Genomic DNA, 20,607 nt, shown 5'->3' on the forward strand with positions numbered 1-20,607 from the left:
ACTGTAATATAAATTCGTATTTGAATTTCAAATTTTCAACCAAATCCAATAAAAGTTCAAGAAATCATTATGAAAAAAAAAAAAAAAAAAAAAAAAAACGGTGAGTTTGCTCGCTCGGTAAGGGTAGGAGTACCACGTGGCCTTAAAGCGGAGACCTCAGAGGATTCGAGTCGCAGTCTGATTTGTAGCACAGAGAAGTTTCACAATGCGTATATAGGATTATAAAGCCGGGACACATTACAGCCTACGTGCTTCCTCCTCCTTCTCTTAGCGTCCCATCATCCGGTGACGTGTGTGGGAGGTGAAATTGCAGTAAATTGGTGCTAAAATCAGGAAATCGTAACTTAGCCGAGAACGATCGTCACACGAGATCAGCTGACCTGATCCGTAATCGCCCTCCACACGGCTATTTATCCTCACAATCCTGCGCATGCATGTGCACCAAGTTATCACCGAGTTCCGGTTACGCAAACGAGTAATAAGCATGTGAAGCTGCGGACATTTCAGTCTCGAGATCGGGCCGACGATTTTTTTTTTTTTTTTATTCTCAGGGGCTGTCGGGTAAAAAGTATCGATGTGAAAATTCTCGACGAGATTTACTTACGTCAGGTGAGACCGAAAAAAGCGATTATTTTCAAGGATTTTTCATGAGGATAAAATTTCAATTTATCGTTATAAAAATTTATATACATATTGGGGTAACAATAAACTTTATTCTGATATTTTTTATTTCTATAAATAATGATTTTCAAATATGCTATAACCGATCTCTGGAAGCACCTCTAAAATAAATCGGCTTGCGGTGAGCGGGATATCTCTGTACTGGTTGATCCGAAATGAAATAAACAAAAAATATTTAGTCAATATACGTTATCAACTGGTTTTTAATCGAAGGAATAAGCAAAATATTAATTAATAACAAAACGGCAGCTTCTTAAAAAGAAAAATCGAAATTTCCATACAAAATTTTTCCCTCAGTTTATTTGTAAAATGGAAAATGTTTGTCGGCGAGAAGAAAATCTTCGATCAAGGACTGATAGATATATTCGTAAAGCTTGTGTAAAAATTTGAGACTGAGCGGTAAAGATGTTTGCGAAAAGTCTTGCTCACCGACTTTGAAAACATAGTTTTAAGAAAAGTGGATTCAAAGTTTCAATATCACTCTCAAAGGCTCCGAGGCGTCTTTGCAAATGTTCACGTAATTCCGAGAATTTTTCGTCAGATCGACATGAAATTTTCCGTGTATATACTTGAATATATTTAAATTACAAAAATGAAATTGAAAAAAAAAAAAAAGAAATCGATTCTCATAAAGAACCCTTTAAAAAATGATCCAGAAACATACGCGTATCTGGTTTGAACACCGAAAGTCGATGTATCGGGAGTGAATTTTTATTTCTTCTTTTCTTTTCCAAAAATAAAAAAAAAAAAATGAATAATTTCAAGACCGCGTTTGTTCGAATAAACCGCTTAATCACGCAGGATGCAAGGATGCGTCAGCACCTCGCTTAAAGTCACACAAACAAGACACACGGTTAGTTACACCCACAAACAAACTCTACGAGACGACGTTTCGGATGTAAGGTATATGTAAATATTATACCATGATGGCGGAGGATAAATGCATAGAGCAGCTGCGAAGCGCACGCGCGCTAAACGCTTGTCTTTCATTACTCATTATCTTGCCACGGACAATTGGCCCTTTTGTATATTCATCGCGCGCCACGTTGCTTGTATTTATTCAATATACGAACGGTTGAATCACTCTCAACATACATTTCAATTCATTTATATACATGTAATATATATGGTAAAGACAGTTGAATAGGAGAATTAAAAAAGCCTTCGAGTACTATTAAAAGGAGAGAGAAGAAAAAAATAAAATAAAAAATTTCTTCCGAAAACTTGTAAAGTTTTACAAATTTTTTTTTTTTTTTTTTCTTTCATAAATTTTACCTTCACTTTCTTCCGATCCTTGAAGATTTTAACGGTCGATATTCAAGGTCGTGTTGTACACGTACCCTTACCGACCGAGTAAACTCACCCTTTATCTTCCCGTTATTAATTAAACAAACGAACGGTGACCGTTTGCTCGGTCGGTAAGGGTAGGAATAGAACGTGACCTTAAGTTTCTACAAAACCACGAAATTGGCTTGACTGATTGTAAGTGAAAAAAAAAAAAAAAAGTGAAAGAAATCGACGAAAGCTTAAAAACAAAAAACAAAAGAACAAGAAGAAAGTATGGAAGAACGATGTAAACAGAGATATAATTAATGATCAAATCATTATTCCGTCCGTGATCTGGGGCGTGAAGAGTAATTAGCTGGAACTCGAGAGCGGAAGAGCTCGGTTAACCGGCGACCGCAGGATGCGATTGCCTCTCGTATCGAAGGGAAATACGACAAGGAGGTTTCATGTTTGCGCGTTTATACGTTCGAGGAAATACCGGGATTCCAGAGAGTCCAAGGCGTACTCAGATGCCTCGGTATTATGAATCACGCGAATTAACTGCCCGCGGCATAATAACTTATAATTCGCTAAGCGAGAAGGGGGGGGGGCGAAATTATTTTTGCAAAAGCAACACGCGTGCATTATTGCAAATTTCTTCGTGCCGTACGCGTATGAATATTAATTCGGAATGATTTTCTTTTCAAACTTTGCATACAAGCGCGCAGATTTTTCCGAGAGATTAACGACTCTGCGAATTTTATTTGCAGCCTCAAACGAGGTACTAATTTACGGTAATTAAATGCTAACGATACGAATAACGACGTGAAAAAAAAAAAAAAAAAAAAAAAAGAAAATACCGTAAATTATACAACTTCCGTATGGATTCTTTCTAGTTTTTTTTTTTTTCTTTTTTCATCTTCTTTTTCTCCTCCCTCGACCTTGCGGAACGTTTCCTTCACCGATAATGAGACACTAAATTTTTGAGAATCATCGGACAACTTTTTGTAATTCGTTTCCTTACAAAGAGAATAAAATCTTGAATATTTAAATGAAATTTATTCCGTGTAGCGTACTTGGTTGTATAGTTATAAATTATCGAAGATACTTGGGACGCGGAATTGCTGTATAGGAGAGGATGAAAAACTGATCTAAAGATCATTGATCGCATGAAAAAACGATCGTGTGGAGTCGGTTAATGGAATCGGAGTAATAATAACGGCGAACGATCGGCCGAACGAGCTTAATTAAAATTAAATAACGAAAGCTTATGTATTTCACGGTGTAAAGTCTGTTCAAATAGGTTACAACGAGTAATCGAATCAATTTTAGCGTAACGTGTGTAATCTTGGAAACATACGGTGAAGATTGAAGAAACACTGCAGGGTGAAATTCAAATCAATCGACTAATTATCCAGAAGTTAATTGCATCGGTAAATTTCCTAAACAGGTATACGTATTATATTTTATATACATATAGAATCGAGCCTGATCTCGGTAAACGACCGCTGTTGAGCCTAGCTTTCTCTATCTCTCTTTCTCTCTCTCTGTTACACTATTCCGACTTGTTTAACGCCACGTCTCGTTAGTTTCATCGTACAAATTAAATGCGACAAGCATTCAAGTGCCTGCACACGATTGAATCGTCGTGCCTTCTAATTTCCAAGCACGATAAGGACACTTTATATACCCAAGGTGAGCGATTTATATGACAAAGAATTGCATGAAAAAAACAAAAAGAAAAATAAAAAGTCTGGAAACAAAAAAATTTGTAACAAATCGCAATGAATTGTACGAGATATGAAATACAATCAGTTTCGTTGTTCCTTTCTGAATGAATATTTACATTGTCTTTCGGTATGGAAAGTAGCAGATAAAACGAATCTCTGGTAAAATGCATTTAATTTGGCGAATAATGGAAGTACAGACAGTTGCAATATCCTCGTCTCCTTATACGCGACTAACTGTGTAAGGCCAAGCCTACGCGAATCGGTATCCTGGAGGAAAATGACGTCGATTATGCCGTCCGAGATGCTGAGGGGGGATAATAATGCAGCAATGTTATTGCATGCGAGTGTCGTTTGTGATTGCAGAGAAACGGCGAGCCGGGAGAAAACGACGTGCGATTGAAAAGCGAGTCGATGGTATAAACCCGAGTTTCTCGTTTCGTTGAAATACACGCGTAGTTTTGACATTATTTTTCATCTAACTAAAATTGAACAATCACAGCTGAATTTTTAATCGTGATAATTCACTTTTCGATTTTCGACGAACCCTCAGGAGAGAATCACCCTAATTGGGCCCTCGCAGGGTTAAGAAGAAGGACTTTGGCGAGTCCCTTGCGTAAGAATACTATTCGTTAGTCATGGTTAACGAGCCGTCGTGACGACCGAATCAATTTCACGCGTCGTCCATTCCTTTGCAGCTTCCAGCGCGCCCGACGCCCTTCGAGAATAAAAAAGAAGAAGAGAAAAAAAAAAAAAAAAAGAAAAAGAAAAAACCTAGGCGGAAGGACGATCCTAGCGGTTAACGGGGAAGAAAAAAAAAAAAAAAACTCTCGCCCGTCATTTTCCGCTCGTAATTCATCATCTCGAAAATATGTCTACGTGTATGAAAAATACGAATTTAACAATAGTTTCGACATCGTTGAACGGACTGTTTTCATGATTTTTTACAATATTTAAACCGCACGTCGTTTCGTTTTTTTTTTTTTTTTTTTTTTTTTTTTTTGACAATACATTTTATTCGACATAGGAATATCACGTCTATTATAAAACCGTTCGAATCATCGCTTTTTTGACTTTCATCTCCTACACAACGAATTTCATACACTCAGAGTGAATTTCCAACGACCGAATGATCCGTCGCCGCTAAAATTCAAATCGCGTAGGCTAAAATCCGAAAGCAATTGTTTGCCAGAGTGACCAACCGTAACGAGCGTAACCTAAAAAAATTCTGACAGTTTTCGCTGATACACATAGATGTTAAAATTTTTGAGGTTACGTTCGTCACGGTTCCATTTTTCACCCTGGCAAATAATTGCTCTACGTAACCTAAAAAATTTTGACACATTTCGCTGATACACACAGCTGTGTAAAAATTTTTGAGGTTACGTTCATTACGGTTGGTCACTCTGGCAAACAATTGCTTTCGGATTTCAGCGCATGCGCTTTGAATTTTAGCAGACGACGCATCATTCGGTCCTTAGAAATTCACCCTGTATCGCGGATGCGTGCATCTATGTACGTACGTTTGTTTTTGCAAAATCATGTAACCCATATAACCGCCATCCCATAACCGATTATATCTATACAGACACGCCAAAAGATTTATAGACTCGTTCTATCAGCCTTGATGGAGGTGGTGAAAACTGACAAAGAGAAAACGTTAAACTGGATTTTTTATTATAGTTACAGCCGGCAGATTTGCCGTCGGTTGCCCTTCTTCTTTCAACCTCTCCGTAGTCCACATCGTTATCGCAAAAAACTTTACAACTGTACGCTCGTAATTCACTGGTCATTGAATTGAGACTGAACCGTGGTAAGTAAAAAACATCTTCGTTCAATTTTTCATCCATCCGTGTTCGATCAGTCGCTTTTCAATGAAAAAGTTTCCCCTCCTTTTTCTATCGTCTTTTGCGTCGTTATTGCCCAGTTATTGACGACAAGTTGAAAGTGGGCACGGAATACGGAAGGAAATTACCAGGCAATAAAATTCGGAGACTGGATTGAACCGCGTGATAATTTTTCGGTTCAGTACCGTTTCTTTTAGATTATTAGAAAACACTTACTTTCGGCATTGCTGATCTCTTAATTTATGATCGAAAATATGCTTGAAACATGCGGCTCGTGACCCGTTTTTTTTTTTTTTTTTTAACTCGGAAAAATATCTTTACGCTCTTAATCCTCGTAAAATGGGTTTTAAGACATCGTTTTCATGACTTTCAGTCTTACAATGTTTGAGAAGTACCGAGGCTGTAAAAAAAAAAAAACACGGCGTCTCTCGACAAGAGCCCTTCTTCTGGGCTCCAGGGTTGAAAACTACCAAGAATCCGTGCTACGAAAAACTTATTTTCTTCAAAAATTTAAACCAACGTGGAAAATTAAATTCATTTACCTCCAAAATCCAACCCGCGGCTATTGCATATCCAGCTGATTCCGCATCTGTTTCAGCTTCGTGGGAATTACATGTATACAAATATGAAAAATGTTTACAAAGCTGCTCTTAGCAAGTGGAACGCTCTTGATGGCGTCTCGATTTTATAAACAAACAAGAATGCAGACGCGTAAATCGGATTGCAAGCACAAGGTCAAACCTGTAACGTATAGTTGAATTTTCTGGGTGCTTTTATCCACCGAGCACGATGCATCCGTTGGTTGAAGCTTTTCAAGTTTTATCGCACCCCGAAGATCGGATGGGAACAGGGAAAAATGTAAAATGACGAGAGGAAAAAGGACCGCGTATTAAAACGGCTGAAAACTGTGTTAATACTCAGACGTGTTGAAAAATCGTCAGCTTCAGCCTGCGACGTTTCAATTTTGAAGTTAGGGTGCAGCCGACGCCGGTAATGGGATATTTATTTTTAACCTATTTTGAATTCTAAAAACAGGAGCTCAAACTGTTCCGGAAGAAAGAAAACGGACGATTTATTATACGCAGAACGGAAATCGCTTCTTTTTGCTTTTTTTTAAATCAGTCTCTAGATGCATATTTTAAATAATTTTCTCGTGGGAAGAAAATATTTTCTTATAAATAACGAAATTAATGCAAATAATTGTTTCGTAATCGTAAAAAAATTTCATTATATTAAGTGTACTTGTAAGTACGAAATTGAGATTTTAATTTGGTCAATTCAATGATACAATACTTTTTCATGGTATTGTCAAAATATTGAATATTCTCTGGTAGGTTCAGCTAAATCGTTTCGTACGGTTCACTGAATCTATTCTCTGGATAAAGATTGGTAAAATTTACGAAATCGTGAGAACTACCAATTGATTACCGCTATCAAATAACACGTTACATCGTAAATCTACAGGATTTATTGTTGAAGTAGAAAAATATTTTCTGCGACGGGTCGAAAATAACATTTTGTTTTCCGTGCGTTATAAAACGAACTAAATTCATTGGTTTTGTGAGAATGATGTTTGGTTAGATAAATGTTAATGACTTGAATGAATATTGCAGGTAAAAATGTTGGTAATTACACGAAAATTTGTTTGTTTGTTTTTTTTTTTTTTGTTTTCTTTTTTTAACCGTGCACGACACGCAATTATCCTTTGCTTCGAGTATTCGTTTCTCCGTAGAGGAAGCAATGCGAAGAAAATTTATAGATTTTTGAAAAATCATTGAATAATCAAATGCGACACGAGTTTCGATCGGAATCGGAGCTACTATTTTTATTCGGGCACTGGAAACAATCGACAATAAATTCCTCCTTCTCACAATCAGATTGTTTGTAATTACTGCACGGAAGTGCAGCAGCGATCCAAGAGAAGAGGGGCCTTCTTGAGGTAATCAAAGAGTAACGGAGGTGCAGGAAGTAAACAGTAAATGATGATGGTTAACAGCAGTTTACGCAGAGTCTATAAATATGCTTGTTGAAATCCTGTTGCAAACGAGATACGCCTACGATGTGTGATGCGTTTAACGCAAGGCTAGAAATACCCGGAGAACAATTTCAAATCCTTGACTATTTTCATATTTCAACGTAAACGAAAAACTTGATTATTTTCTGGATTCAAACAAACGCATCGAATCAATGTTTTTCTGTCTTACGCTTCTGGTAAGACAATTATTTAGTGAATTAACAATATTCAAACAAAACCTTTTCCGCTGTCGTTAAATAAATTCGTAAGAATTTTTTCTCGATACTGGTTCAGTGGATTAAAAAAAAAAAGTTATCCCAACAAACGTTGCAATAACCTGAAAAAATATTACATACAACTGTTACCGCTGCTGATTTTATTGCATTCTTGTCCCTTTTTTTTTTTTTTTTTTAAATTACAACTCGATATCAGTATTGTTTAAAACTTACTTATTCTACTCTGAATTCCTACTAAACTTGATCAGGAAACGAAATTTTCTCTCTTCTACAACAAGTCGTGTAGCAAAAAATGTGTAGAAAAATTTACCGCGTATCTCGTTACATTTATATTAAGCTATATTAAATACCTGCAGCACAGCTAAAAGATATCTTAGAAATATTAGAGGTAAAAAGAAGAGGAAATAGCTGGAGGAATTCACCCTCGAAGTTGAGGGCGCGATAATTCAAACAACACGGTGGTGTCATAAATTCAAAGACGCGATATCAGGCGTTGCACACATATATGTATACACAAGAATACGTATATTATAATATTATATATAGAATAAAGTTTACTCATGGGAGAATTTAAACTTCCTGTACTGCTGCACTCGCTGTCCGAATTTAGAAAGCCCTCTTTCGGATAATCCAAACAATCGAAATTCTGATCTATACGTAGACGAACGAATTTTACCCGCGTTGCGTTTTTTGAGTCGGGGCGGGGTTGAAGAGTTTTGAAAGCGTCTAATTCCGAATTATTTGATCGTGAAATTTGAAGTTGAGGGATTAAACTTTGAAGAAGCAAGAAATTTTCGAAGATTTCGAAAATTCAAGTTACCCACAGAGAAAATTTCCGAAAAGTAAATTTCCGATAGAGCAGAATCCCGAAAAGTAAAGTTTCGACTGAGTAACATTCGGAAAGTCAATACATACTCACAGAACGTAGTTTACTCGACGAGTCGGTGTAAAAAATGAGAAAAACCGAAAATCGGAATGATCGGGATTCTGATCGTAAAATCATCGAAAACCCAAACCAAAGAAAGCTCAAAGATGGTGAAATTTTAACTAGGCCGAAAATTCACGGGATTAAAAATCTTGGATCATCCGGAATTTCAAAATTTTCTCCCTTTCGGAACTTTGCCTCGTCGGAGTTTCGCCCTTTCGTTATTTCGTCCTTCCAGAACTTTGCTTTTTCGAAACCCTGAGCGTCGTGTTGCGGACCCTTCAAAACTCTGACGTTGCGCCAAAATGTCGTTCCTCTGCTTAAAATTTCGGCAAAAAATAATGCGCTGATCCCGTGTTTCCGGGACACCCTGTAGAACGGGGGCGGGCATCGGGAGCGTGGAAATATGGTGGAGCACGATCCACACGCGAGTACGAAAGACTGCATTCTTTCGTTCCTTAGTCAGCACTGTGTGCGCAGTCCGTGGCGTTTTTATCTGGGTCTGAGGCCCGAGGCTTACGGACTCGAAAATGTTTCTTTTCCTCCCTAAAAGCGCGGCTCTCTGCACGCGCGCATGCCTGCCCTTACAGACTTGGACAAGGGTGCTTTTGTGGGGCACGGACCGCACGAAACGCGCGCACGAATTTCTTCTTCATTGCTTTTATAACCCTCACCACAAACCGAACGAGCACTTCACCCCTTAGCCACCCAGGACTAAATATTATGCTATACATACATGTATATAAGGATCACATAGCTGTATATTAGGGTGAGGCAAAAAAAAGCTAACCTACCGACTCTTTGCTCTTAAAAGGACCTATTTACTGAGAATAAAATTCTCCCGTTTGGAAACAATTTTGTAGCTCAATTTTAAAATGGTTTCACTGGCGATTTGAAATTTCCCGGCCATGAACTCGGTATTAAATTAAACAAAATAACAGATTTTTACAACTAACGAGAAAAAAATTCACGTTTCACGGTTTGAAAATCAATTCCAGTAGGTACAACGGTTCGATTGAGAAGAAAAAAAAAACAAAAAAAAAAATGTCTTCGCTATTGAATCAGTTATATTCTTTGACAGGAACAAAAATTCCTACAAATAAAAAGATAGAACACTGTTATCTTTGTACAAAAATCGTAGGTAATCGAAATTTTTCCGTGACCACTTTTTTTTTTTTTTTTTCTCTTCTTTTCAAAAAATTTACGTACTCGATCGAAACACTTTCTTTGACACAGGGTTAAAAAAATCTTTTATCGAACGAATAGTTCTGTAATTTCCACCGTGGTAATTAATAAGATTGAATTTAAAAACAACTGTTATAGTTTCACTCAGGCTACCGCAACTTTCTCATTCGGAACGATATTTTTCCACGTATTCCTAAAACTTACGTGCAGCCTGACTTTACGGTGCAACGGATAATTTTAAAAGTCTGTATCCCAGATGTGAGAGGAGATTTTTTTTCTTCCTCTAGTTTTTTTTTTTTTTTTTTTTTTTTTTTTTTTTTATTTCTCTTTTACTTTCTTTTGCACGCAGGCAGCAAAGCCGAGGGGAAGTTTCTCCCTAAATATTTAACCAGCTGTTGCGATGAACCCTGACGCTTTTGCCGGCGAAGGTCTCGGGTGAACCGAAATTTGACCCGAAACTCGTGAGGCGAGTAAAGGGTGATGCAGAGGTGGGTATGCACGGCGTATGTACACCATTAACAACCTACTCCAGTGTATAAGCCAACTTTAATAGCCCATCTCGTTCACGGGCGTTGAAAATAATCGTCATTGTACGATCGGGGAGTGAAAAGTCTAAAACCGAGTGAAACGGGCGGGACGGAAATTTTCCATACCGCGACGTTTCGATGAAACAAATTGGCAACTTGAAACCAACTTGAAATTGCCAATTAACTCAAGACCGCCGCTGATATTGGATGGTATTATTTCCTCAAGTTTTCATGTTTTTCAAGTAAGAAGTATCGTGCCGGATGAAAATTAAAATGAGGAACAAGAAAAAAGAAAAAAAGAAAGAAAAAATGAAAAAAGAACACGTAACATATGTGAATATGTTTCATTCGTCGTTACTGGTTACATTTTATTTGTTTCAAAGCCTGCGTATTTCATTCGGTATTTACAAAAAATGTATGCGATATATTGTGTTCCGTTAAGAGCCTGAAACTGCGTTATTCGAAAGGATACAAAAATTGTGAGATTTGACAAATTGTTCAGTTTTTCCCTCGATTTGCTTAAACATTTATCATTCTTAAGAAACGAAACGAAACGAAACACTCGTTTATCCACTTGAGTCACGCGTTATTCTACCGAGTCAAATTTTACAGCAAGATAATATTCTACATTTCAAAATGGTGGGTGAAAAAATTCAATAAGGTGGAGAAAAATTTTTAATTTGAGCGATTACGTTAAAGAAAACTGTGTGCAGGAGTTTTTGAGGTCGCTGATTGGATTCGTCGTACCAAATTTTCAAAATCTGATTTCAGATTTATAATTAGCGACACCCCGAAAACCCGTGAACAGAGTTCTTTTTTTTTTTTTTTTTCTTCAGAACTTGAAATTTTCGTGGATCACATTTGATCCGCCATCTCGAATTTTTTAAATCCCACTTCAGATACGCAATCAGCGATCCCAAAATCTTTGTCTTTAATTTTCACGATTTTTTTTTTCAATCAATTTTCTTCCAACAATAATAATCAACATTGCATCGGAATAATTACTCTCCAGTACCGAAGGCCTATTTTAGCATGCTGTCGGTAAGGGGAAAAAACGGCAAAGAAATATTTTTTCAAAGTTGTCTAAACATACAAAAAAGTGTAAATAAAATCGGTGGTAAGAATAGTTGTACCAGTATGACTCAAATGGTTAAAAACATCGTTTTGGATCGACGCGATGTTTCACTCCATTCCGCGACACCTTGTCAAAGGATTGAACAGGTGTTTTTTTTTTTTAAAAAAAATGGCGAATACGCGCGGTTCGTATAATTACACAGTCGGGGCAATCAACGGCTTCTACAAATAACTACGGACGCCGTTTATACACACATCGTACGTACACTTGTATCCGTTCACTTCACTCGACTGTCTCTGACCTTAAAATGTTAATTCTGACATTAGCGCTTCGTACGCAGACGGACACCAAAGTCTGACTCTGTCGGCCATTTCTAGGTGCGTTGTATACGCCTGGAATAATAATTTTAATTATTATTCACTCGCGGGCATTCGTATCGCCCAGTGTTCAAAACAGGCTCAAGCCAATTCACCCGAGGAAATTTCTCTGCTCGTTAAATTGATTTTTTCTCGCTCAAAATTTTTATTTTTTTTTTTATACATATATATATATTTTTTTTGTTTAACAACAACCGTTGTGAAATTGAATAATTGTTATTCTATATTCGTGTGGAATACGATTGTTATTATTATCGCTGATAATTTGTTATTTTTTTTTTCTTGTTTTCGAAGGATGTTAATCGTTTTTGTGCGATTTTCGACCGGTTCGATTTTGTTTTTTTTTTATTTATCACCGTCTAACCGAGTCGAGGCGTAAAATTTTCGACATTTAAGCCGGAACGATAAATTGCGGTAAACGCAACGATGGTGAATATATAAAATGTCGCGTATATATATACATATATATGCAGCCGCAGACGACAAAGGCTGCGGTCTAGGGAGAAGATACGTATTCCGATGCGCCACGAGGGTAATTCCACATCACATGTTATGCCTCCAGATTGCATGCATGCATTATTACACGTGTGCGTGTGCGCGCGTAAGTATGACGTACACGCATATTACATTATATGTACAAATGTATGCGGGTACGTACGGTTGAGTTTTAAAGCAACGATGCGAAATACGACAGGCGACGACGCCGAGGCGTTAAATAATTTACTTGACGTACGTGTGCGTGTGTGTATATATATATATATTATATATATCTATATATATATATATACATACATATATACGTGCACCATATAATGTATAGATATGTACAAAACGACGCACAGCTTGTTCGTGTGTCGTACGAAAAACCGCGGTTACGACTTTGACCCGACATCGTAAGACGCGTCGCGAGTTCGAAGCGAGAGAAGAATTAACTTGGAGGAAAATGATGTAAAAGTTTGTTTATTTTCTTTTCTTTTTTTTTAATTTTATTCACGACCCGGAGAATAATTAAAAATAACTTACAACGTTCGTTGTACAACGTACATTGGTTACGAATTTCTTTTACACTCATCGCGTTGATTTTTCCACGACTTTTGTTCGTACGCTCTTGCCCTTGGACCGCTGGACGAAATGATGGTTTTGGAAGGAGAAAAAAAATAAAAATAAATAAATAAAAAATGTAATGGAAAATTGCAAGAACCGTGAATGTAAAATGTCGTAAACGAAATTCCTCCGGCTAATTGCTAAATTTTTATTCGCGACACGAATGAGGAGTCCGAAGATCGCCGCATGGCCACTCATTCTGCCCAGGTACGACGAGTGTGTGTGTGTGTGTGTGTGTGTGTATATATACCTGGATGTACAGGGACATCGTATCGTTGATGGTAAAACCGAATCTTTACGAGATTCGTATTTTTAGGCACCCACCAATAAGCCCGAAATTTAACCTCGCCGAGTCGGGTCAAGGTGGGTTTATATAAAAAGACAAGGAAGAGGAATTTGGAGGATTCAGAAGCAGAAATATCAGGAAACAACAACCGTAATTGCGAATTCGTATTTATTACGTCGAATTTATGCATTATATAGACGTGAAATTGATCGAGAATTGACTAAATTGAATTTTGCACGAAGTGATTGATTGTTTTTTTTTTTTTTTTTTTTTTTTATCTCTCTCGTTAAATTACGATTACGTGTTTCGTCTTATTCGTTTATTTATTTTCTCGATCGATTTCGACCTAAGAAGGAATTCGTTTACACTTGTTCTACGAATCTTAAGTACAAGTGATAACCGGTCCGAGATAAACGTCGAAGAAAAAACATTCATCTGCACAGTGTCTGTCAGAGACTCGTAATTTGTATACGGTTGAAAAACACAATTATAAATGATGTATGCATATAGCTGAACAGGATTAGTAAAGACGATTGCGTAATTCACTTGCGGTTGTTAATAAACAGTGACAAGTGCGAATTAAATCAATCGAAAAGAAAAGCGAACAGATGTTAAAAATGGATTAATAACGCACCACGCGTTAAGATGGAAAATTGTTTTTCTTTTTTATTATTGCTTAATCGATATTAACACCTGTAACACTTTGTATTTATTGCTAAGAAATTCTTACCAAGAACACAGGCTTGCAAAAATCAATTTTTTTCACCAGCGTGGGATGTTTCTGCCGAATAATACGTTTTTGAGTATGCTGAATCTAAAAATTGCTTCAATTTCTCTTCGTGACGTACGGTATTTTTGCAAAATAAAAAGTTTTCGCACGAAAAAAGCAGAACAATAATGAAAAAAAAGCCACCATTCGAGAAATGACTTTTGCACAGAATTTCTACAATCAATAATAGGATACCAAAATTTCTATAAAAATCTGATGGACGCGATGGAATTTTTTGAGCACTTTTCCTTGTTTCAGTGAATAAAAATCTAAAGGTTTTTTGGTTGCAGACTTGTTTTCAATTCAATTCTTGATCAGTAGGACAATGTACCTAACACATATTTGCCGGCACAACATTGTTGTTAATTTGGCACATCGAATCGACGTCATAATTGTCGCAATTTCTTCCGCGGGAGTATCTGCGTGTGGCGAATGATCGCCTACTGCAATTCCCGCAGCGTTGGAAGTAAAGAGAGACTTTGAGAAGCGAAAGAGAAGAAGGAGAAGGTTTGAGGTATGCGGCTGTTGGCCAGCTCTGCGTACCTTCTGCGTAGTGAACCGTGCAGCTTACGTATATCAGGAACTAGGTAGCCTTGAGTGAGGATAGCCGGCTGTGACGCTGAGCAGAGGCAAAACAAGAGATGATAAAGCCAGACTTTGCGAATCGCGTAAATGCGTCTCAAAGTTCCTCGCGCACGTTAACTTGGAAGCTTGGAATCCGAAGATGTGAGAGATGTGAAAAGAGGGAGAACGGACGGAACGAATTCATTTTACCCTCCGTCAAGACCGAAGTCACTCATGGAGTGAAGTGGAGTCGAGTGGAACGACGGAAATTCATTGTTAGAACCGGACCAACGACGTTGATCACTGATTGTGAGTGAAAAATGTAGTTCAACGTGGACGTGCAGTGCAGCCACAACCTTGGCTTATGGTTTGAGTTATCCAAAACATGCTCGTATTCAAACATCGACACTTTTGATGCTTCATTTCGATACTCGAGTAAAGATTGAGGCGGATTCTTACCTACGTCAATTCACCTCAAGTGTATAGAAGTGAGAAAAATGATCAACGTGCGGTATTTACGATCATTCGGACCAACCGAAAAGCCAGGGTAATGAAGATTATCGTTTATTGGAAATACCTCGACCGAAGCCAATCATGAAGACGGTAGAACGACAGAAATTTAGTATCATATCAATGATGTCGATCACCGATTGTGAGTGAAAAAAGAATGGTTCATCAATTGAAATAACCGCAACGTCGGCGTGAATTCCTGATCACCAGCAATCGTTCTCGGAGCTCGAAAATGCCTCAAGATCGTGGTAAACCTTGACGGAAGGTTCGTTGAAGTTGAGAGCTTCGCAGAGTCTGCAATAGAATGCAGACGGACTCTGGAAGTACCGAAGAAAATTGGGAATTTCTACACGTTTGACAATAAAAATAGTACGAAACGCGGTACTTGTAGATAAACACCGATATCGCAAAATTTTTAACTTCAGCGATGGCCGCTGTCATTTCACGACGTTCAATGAGTGGGACAGCTGCGATGTTTGTGCCACGTCATAAGCGGTAGAACTGGATATCAGAACTAAATATGAGAATTCGATCACGCAACGTATGAGTGATGTTCGTCTTTTTTTTTTTTTGGGGGGGGCGGGAGGGGGGCAGAATTATTTGAAATAAAATAAATGACTCGTGTTAGCGCAACTGTGTTTGGAGAGCTCAAACGCTATGGAAACAAACACATTGACATCGAACGTCAGGTTTTTGTAACATTGGTACCGAAGGTGTCGGACCTATGATAAACCAACAAAAAAAAAAAAAATCGAGTCAATTCAAGACATGTGAAGAGGATGTTTAGAAATCAATCGGGTGTTAATAATCGAGTGAAACGGTTCAAAATTTGGTTTTCCATGTTTCTGGTAAAAGTCCGAACTTCCTCGATCCTTCAACGCGCAAATGTTTCCGTTCATTGGAATTAAAAAAATCGTAGAATCCTTTGAACCTGTTTGAATTCAACTCAAGCATTCCCTTCGTAGTGGCAGTGAAAGTTTTCTAAACCGGGATCTCGCCCACGCAAACACGTCTGGGGTTTTCGTGTTAAACCTACGAGGCAATAAATCGGCATGGGAAAAAGAACAAAAGCGTGAACCCACTGAACCGCATATGTGTGCCACGGGACTGAGAATAATAGGGCCCACTGTTGGTTTCCACTAAAATTCCTACGACAGAGAGAGAGAGAAGTCGACGGACACGTGCGCGCGTGAAACACGTGGAAATCCTTAAACTCGATGGAGTGCAGCGAGGTCCAGACACCATGACGAAGGACGAGAGGCCAAGGACATGTGGTGGCAAAAAGGTCGCGAGATTCGAAGAATTTCATATCCCTCCATGTCTTTTTATCCTAGCTTCCTATCTCACTTCTTTTCTTTACCTTTTTCCTTCTTTTTTTTTTTTTTATTTTCTTCTTCTTTTACTTTTTCTCCTTCCCCAACGTGCACTGTCAGCCGAAACAATACAGCCGCCGCCGCCATGCGGATGGGTTTTGGAGTCTGCACATGGGCTGATCCTGCGGTGAAATTTAATCCTCAGAAAAATGAATGAGAGCCGAGCTGAGAGATCGTCGAGATCGACTAGATCGTTCCTAAATCCCTGGAGGACCGAGGCATGAGGCTGGATCATATAAGTAGGTTCTAATATAATTCATGGTAATTTATTTGCCTCGAAGTTTTTTCTATCTGTTCTTTGTATACCGTTATCGAAAAGTTCCCTTATGATGTCGGAGCCTGGTTGTCGGCGCCGTTTTATCACCACATAACCTAAGTTTTTCATTTCGATGGAGGCAAATCGTGAATCTTGGAGTGTCAAACTGCTCCTGTTGCGTAAATTAATGAAACGTAATTAATAAAATACCTTTTCTACTATCCGCACGCGAAAAAACACTGTCAACGGTCAGCCGTTAGTCTGGTTGCATTAGTTTGATTTTTTCCCACCAGATGGCGCATTGCAAAAAAAAAAATCAATACTCGTCGTAGGGTTTTTGAGGAAAAGGCGAGCGAATTTTTCTTGCTAATTTCTTTTAAAAATTTCTTCCCAGTTCTATTAAGTTACTGAAACCTGAATCGGTCAGCTTATTAATTCTATGTTCGGTGCGAATTCAATTCGATTTGAAGAAAAATCTGATCTGGAAAAAAGTCAGTCTAAGCTAATTTGTTTTGTCGACGAGAAAGAGTGAACTTGTTGCCTCAAAAAATCATATCCAATTACCGTGACAGAAAACTGACATTATCAGATTTTTTTTTTTATGACAAAATAAACAAATTTCCTGGCAATTCCAGGCTTATTCCACGATTCCTTTTGAATACCCTGACGTTTCCAGGTTTTCCAGGTGTTCCAGGTGCGTGGAAGCCCTGTACCGATACTTCTCGACCCAACTCTCGTGTGAAAAATGAAATTTATCCGAGTGCGATCAGACCTCGGATCATTACCACGATCGTACCGACGATCCGAATCGAGTAGCTGGTATAACATTGCAGCTGATTCGATTTGACGTTCGGGTTACATCGCGATAATGCACCGCAGGTGTCAAGGGCTGGTGTCAAGTAGGAGTTGATATCTCAAACGCGTTACACCGCAGGTACGTGACGATCGTTCTTCCTTCGATCCCGGAGGTGTAGGTATCCGATTGTCGGGTGGTCTGCGGTCGAGGTCCGAGATATTATGAAGGTAAAAGGAACGGGTGAGGTTTTATCAATGGGCGAGTTCCTCGCCGAGTGACTCGCGAGGCGAGAAAGGCTGACAAAGGGATATGGATCGAGTGTCGGAACGGTAAACAGAAAGGCGGAATTATCCGCTGCAGACCTCGAAGCCTCGTCCGAAATCCCTCATGCTGCAAGACGCGTTCCGACGATGCCCGAACAAAACCATCAGCAAATAGTAGATTGGACAACCAGTGCGCAAAATAGACGATTCGCGCACGTTTCGAGTACACAGTTTTTCTCAACTAAGTGTGGAAAATCCTATTTTGCGTACCGAAACGCGTGCGAAAAACAGTTCATTCCCGTACCGGTGCGCAAAATAGTACATTCCCGAACTGGTGCGGGAATTGAATCGAAATATCATATCTGCGCTACATCTGTCAGCAACTCAACTACCTTGTCATTTTTATGAACACTAGTGCTTAAAAGTCGATTTCTACGCACCGGTGCTTGGAAAAACTACACGATATTCTCGTTTTTGACGGAAGGTTGGACGGAAAATAGGATTTGTGGCACTCGCGGATACAAGGACTTGCCACGAGAATAATTATTTTTGTAGAGTAATTAGATATTTCGATTCCGTTTCCGCATTAGTGCGCTAATGTGATATTTTTCGCACTTGGTTAGGAAAGATGAAACTTACGCTCTGCAGGTTCCAATCCATCTGAAACAATTTTCGCAAAAAAAGCGTTGTCCTAATTTGGTCAATTTTAATTCAAACCCCTTTTCACCCACTGTCGAAGCTACTCACTCCTCAATTCGTTGAAATCCACGCATCGTACTTACGGCAAATTTCCATCGTTTAAAAATATCGCGATGTATATAAAAGTATTTTCTTAAATCTCCGTGATAGGACGAGCTGAAGACAAGTGGCTGAGATAATTTTGACAAAAAAATTAAGGCAACGAGGAAACAATCCACCCTTAAGTAGCTTAGAAAAGTAGCCTAAGCTGAAGGTGCGATATGAAAATACGCGTAGAAAAGTATGCCTAGATCAGTTCCCTGAACTTGAGATGCCTCTGATGTTAGTCACTGGAAGCACGATACATTTAAGCAAGCAGACGCGTGCTATCGAGCTTCTCTATAACTGCAGTATTTCACTCAACCATATTAACGTTTCTCTGCGTACGTGTGTGTGGTTTTTTTTTTTTTTTTCTTCCATCTTTTTTTTATCTCTCTCACCGCATTCCTCAGACATATCTGCGACGGCGGAATTCCGTGGGGAAAGAACTTTTCTTTCTTATTTGTTTTCGTTTACACTAAAGTGTTTTCCGACCAGCAGTACGAAATAAAAGGGGATGGATGGGTTACATCATCATGATAAAACTTCACCCTTATCTCCCCTCGAACCTTCTCGAAATTATTCAACACAAATACCTATGGATAAATATTCACGTTTACAGTGATTTTTAGAATCGACCGAACCAGACCGGATATGTTTCTGAACAAAAGAAGAATGAAGAAAAAAAATGAAAAAAAAAAAAAACAATAATTATAATGAACGATTGAAAAGGAAAAAAAATATGGAAAAGGGAGGAAAAATTAAATTCGACCGTCGCGTTGATTATCGTACGTTGAAGTAGCCGCGTTTTATGCAGAGGTGCAGGCGAGACCTCGACACGTTCTCTAATAACCGGCATCTTTCGTTAACTGCTTTTAATTGCCGTGTAATTAAGATTAATGCAAAGGCATGCGGGTGCCGCGTATAATAGACGTAAATACCTTCACCCACGTGTCGCTGTGTGCGTGTCGAAACTATTCGTCCACATTATACGCATACATGCAAGGTACTATTGGACCGCATCTCGCGTGATATCATTTCGACCGAGTTGAACCGAACCGAACTGTTATATTAATTTGTGAGTCAAGAATGCAGAGCTGCATTGGAGGCGAAGAGAGTTATGGTTAGAAAATGAAAAAATATTTTTCTTGCGGATCGTTTTTTTTTTTTTTTTTTTTCTCTCATTCACCACGAGGGAGGGTAAAATAAAGCGATAAGCGATCAAAGTACGCTTGGATATGTTATTACAAAAATATCTGTACTCGGTAAAATTGTCAGTTTCGACGGTGAAAATTTTCTCGCAGTGAAAAATGAATCTCTTGGGATATAAATATACGATCTTCCAAAACTTTGGAGTATTTACAACCCGGGATTCAAATATTTTGCTCTTTTCCGCGAAGAAATGTTTAGCACAACAATCCGAAATCAGATTGGAGATGGTATTGCGAAATCAAATCTCGGAATCGTGGTCATTCCGATTTTCGGAATGTCGCTCTATCGTAAGTTGAATTTTCAGAATCTTGCATTTCGGAACTCTGAGTCGTCGCATTTCCGATCATTCGAAACTTTGTTATTTTTCCAAAGTTTTATTTCTTCACTTCAGGTTTCGCCACCAAATCATTCGGAAGAATTCAAATTCGTAACTTCAAACTGCCCCATTCGATCACCACGTTATTATCCCGTTGGAGGTAGTTCGTCAATTGTGTTTCGCTGCATTGAATCCTAAATCGATCCTAATTGCTAACAGATTGAAAATAATGCCAGACTAATTAGAAATAATATCGCCAGGTTGTTCAACCGTCGATATAACGCTGCGGGGAAAGTTGATTTCACACGGTCGGACCGTGCCGAGCAACGAGTTAAACGGCGCTAATTACGAAGCGATAATTAATTATCGCTCTTCGATATATGTATACCTACAATATACCTATAATGTATGCACATGATGCGCGGGGATAACTCGTTGCTAATTATCTCCTCCCTTCCTTCAATTTATTTTACCTCAACGAGCGGCGGTCGCTGCAAAATTTCCCAACCTTTTATACCTAC

Source organism: Neodiprion virginianus, chromosome 7 (assembly GCF_021901495.1).
Source record: "Neodiprion virginianus isolate iyNeoVirg1 chromosome 7, iyNeoVirg1.1, whole genome shotgun sequence".
NCBI classification, from domain to species: Eukaryota; Metazoa; Arthropoda; class Insecta; order Hymenoptera; family Diprionidae; genus Neodiprion; species Neodiprion virginianus.